This window comes from Eptatretus burgeri, chromosome 8 (genome assembly GCF_056783735.1).
Source record: "Eptatretus burgeri isolate ZD-2024b chromosome 8, Ebu_testis_v1, whole genome shotgun sequence".
Classification (NCBI taxonomy): domain Eukaryota; kingdom Metazoa; phylum Chordata; class Myxini; order Myxiniformes; family Myxinidae; genus Eptatretus; species Eptatretus burgeri.
Window position 1 is genome coordinate 22,541,963 of NC_140968.1, and position 3,662 is coordinate 22,545,624.

Consider the following 3,662-nt stretch of genomic DNA (forward strand, 5'->3'; position numbering starts at 1 on the left):
GACTCTGTATCCTTTTCTCCTGACAAGGTGGAGAGCTTGCTTTCAAACCTCGAGTCAGATTCTGCAACCGGTCCAGACGGCATCAGCCCACGTGTCCTCAAAGCCTGCTCTTCTGCTCTTGCTCACCCTCTCTCTGTTCTATTCACCCTCTCATTTGCCCAAGGTCATCTGCCATCTGCTTGGAAATCTGCTAACATCACTGCCCTGCATAAAAAAGGTGCAAAAACAGATCCTTGTAACTACAGACCAATCAGCCTTCTCCCAATCATCAGCAAGGTGATGGAATCCATCATCGCTTCAGACATGAAATCCTTCCTCTTCTCCAATGGCTTGATTTCCAATCATCAATTTGGTTTCAGACCAGGTCACTCTACCCTGGATATGCTGCTTCTGCTCTCCCATCAATGGATGGAGGTCCTCAATGCCAGACAGGAAATCCGAGCCGTATCCCTGGACATATCACGTGCTTTTGACACAGTCTGGCACCCTGCCCTACTCACCAAACTCTCTTCCCATGGTATTCAAGGCCATCTCCACTCATGGCTCGCAGACTTCCTCTCCTGTCGCAGTCAACGTGTGGCCCTAAATGGAGTTCTTTCATCCCCTCTTCCTGTGCAGGCTGGAGTTCCTCAAGGTAGCGTTCTGGGCCCTGTTCTTTTTCTGGTTTTCATCAATGATCTCTCGGCCTCTCTGGAAAATCCTCTATTTCTCTTTGCCGACGACTCCACCCTCTGCCGTACCATCTGTCATCCCTCAGACCGGCAAGCAGCAGCTTCTTCGCTCACTGTAGATCTGGATAAAATCACAAACTGGTCCAACACGTGGAACATGTCTTTCAATCCAGACAAATCTCACACTCTCACTATGTCTCTTCGAAAGGACCGTTTACAAAACCCCCCCATCCACTTTCTCAACAATCCTCTGGAAGAAGTCTTTTCTTTCAAGCTTCTTGGTCTCACTATCTGCCATGACCTTTCCTGGGAAAGTCACATTTCCAACCTCGCCTCAAAAGCCAGTCGCCGACTGGGAATCCTCCGTCGTGCTAAGTCCTTCCTCGGCCCTCTTGAGCTCCTGACCACTTACAAAGCTTTTGTCCGTAGCCTGATGGAGTACTGCTCTCCCCTCTGGGCTGGTGCTCCTGCCTCCCACCTTTCTCGGCTTCACGCTGTCGAAACCAGGGCATTTAAGATCATCAGCATCTCCCGCAATGAAGCTGAGTCTTTGGGCCTCTCACTCAATCACCGCAGGTTGGTCGGTGGTCTTTCTGTCTTCTACCGACTCCTCTCCAGCCTTGCCCCCCTGCTCTCTCTGCGATTTGTCCCCACCACATTTCCACAGGGCGCTCAAGGTCCGCCAACAACCCCCTTCTGGTAAAACTACCAAAATCACGAATCACTGCTCATCTTCACTCTTTCATTCCTCTTTTTTCCCGCCTTTGGAATAAACTTCCTCACTCTATTCTTTCCCATTCTTCCCTCCAGGCTTTCAAAACAGCTGTTCACCACCACCTCTTATCTTCCCCCATCCAAATCCTCGATCTTTTCTACCCCCGATAATCCACCCAAGCCCACTTCGTTCATTTCTCCTGCTTTCCTTCCTGAAAGTCCCTGAAATGTCCATCTTCTCTTCGCCATGTTCCCCGTCCCATCCCCATCCCTCTCCCTTCCACAGTTCACCTAATGTGTCTGTTCCCCACTGTTTTGTCCCTTCCACTTCCGCCCCTCTTGTCTCATGCCTCCTTGCTGTGAGTTGTGTGTTAGCTCTCATACGAGCCTCGACCAAGGTATACAAAAAATTTTTTAAAAAGGCCAGCCAGCCATTCTCCCTCCCCCAGGGCATCAACAATTCCCCCTTTCCCCCATGCTGAGATAGTGCAACAAGGGGGCCCCGTTCCCACCCCACTCCAAACGTCGTGCCAACGAAACCCGCCAAGGAGCACGGAGTCGGGGCACAGCCACGCGGCCACATCTGCGGCTCGTCCGCCAACGCGTCACGAGGACGCGTGTAGGACCCCCCTCCGGTCTCGCAGGCCTGGCCGCTCTTTCAGGTCACGCGCGTATATTGGCCTACAGGCCCATCTGCCCCCTTGTCTATGAGGGTGGCTTCTTTCCTTTGCTTTTGAGTAAATGTGTGTTGGCGCCATCTGTAAAGTAGAACTGTATAAGTGTTGCCATGTGTGCGCGTAGTCGGTAGTAACTCTGCGTCGTCGTTGCTTTTGTTTTGATTGCTATATGTGCATTTTGACTGTTTGGCTGTATATGTGTGCTTTTTGTGTGTCGTGTAATAAATGTGCTTTGTGTGAACTGTTTTCCCGTTTCGCTTCGTCTTTTCTTTATTGACCCTTCATCTTGCTTCACGTAAAGGGTTCGTAGTGGGCTAAATACGCCCGGTAATTAATCGGAACCGTCGAGGCAGATGATAACACCGCTCGGTTATCACTGTAGCACGGAACGGACGCTTAAACGGTTCGTGTCCGGAGTCGACCTGCGGCGAGGTACGATCGCCCGGTTTACCATCCGCGTGGGTACTTAGGTAGGTCGAGTTTGGCGAACAACCCTATCCTACGCGGGTGGCCGATTGGCACGATTGTGGTGAGGTCGAAAGGCCCACCCGTGACTCACTGCGGGCGATAGTTCCCGGAGGGTCACGACTGAATTGTCCGTCCGGTGGGCGACCCGGTCGCCATTCGAGTGACGCGGCCGTTCGCACGCCGGCGGGCGCGAATTCGCAGCAATTATATATATATATATATATATATATATATATATATATATATATATATATATATATATATACACATTCAAACATAAGGATATATTTTTTTAATATATCTCTCGACAAACATACATACATTTGTGCATTTAATTTGTGTTCCTTGTTGATTAATTTCTTATTTTTCTCTTATATGTGGTTAAGTGCAGTTGAAGTTATGTTCGGCGTCAGAGTGACCGAAAATGTGCCATAGGAAAGCATCCTTCCATTTTTCACACTTCTACGGGAATATTTTATCTGCTTAATGTTATTTTGGTGAATGTCGCAATCCTGGGAATGCATCCATGATGTCATATGGAAACTTTCTGCAGTGTATATTAAATTAACAATTTTGCAATTTATTTAAGAAAATATCAGACTTTGAAAAAAAAAATCATTTTTGCAATTCAATGCATGAAAACGTTGATACGTCCATTCTCAGTACAAGTCGAGTGCCTGACTTCCAGGAGAAAAAGTGTCGACTTACAAAAAGAGAGTAAATAATCTCTTATATTTTCGTAATTGTTCTCTCTCCTTCAATCCTGCATCTCCATCGTAAACAGCTGAGTTTACAAAAAGTAAATTTTCAGTGACATTTACAAGGTTTCATTCCCAGCTTTAACTCGTGTTTGAATCACAGCGAGATGGTCATTTGGACGATCGGGAATGCCGATAGTCATACTGTCCTCACTCTGTCAGTTTGGGGCCATGGAAATCAACACCTGTCCTCTACCACCCTCCTTTCTGATCTCCTCCCCCCTCCCCAGGTATCTGTAGGGTGCATGGGGTCCACCACAACTCTCTTCTGTTCAAACTCTCAAAATGCAGAATCTCTGCTCACCTTTTTTTTTTCCTCCTCTTTTTGCAGTCTGTGTAACTGACTTCTGCATTTTTTTTCTCAATCTCATGAT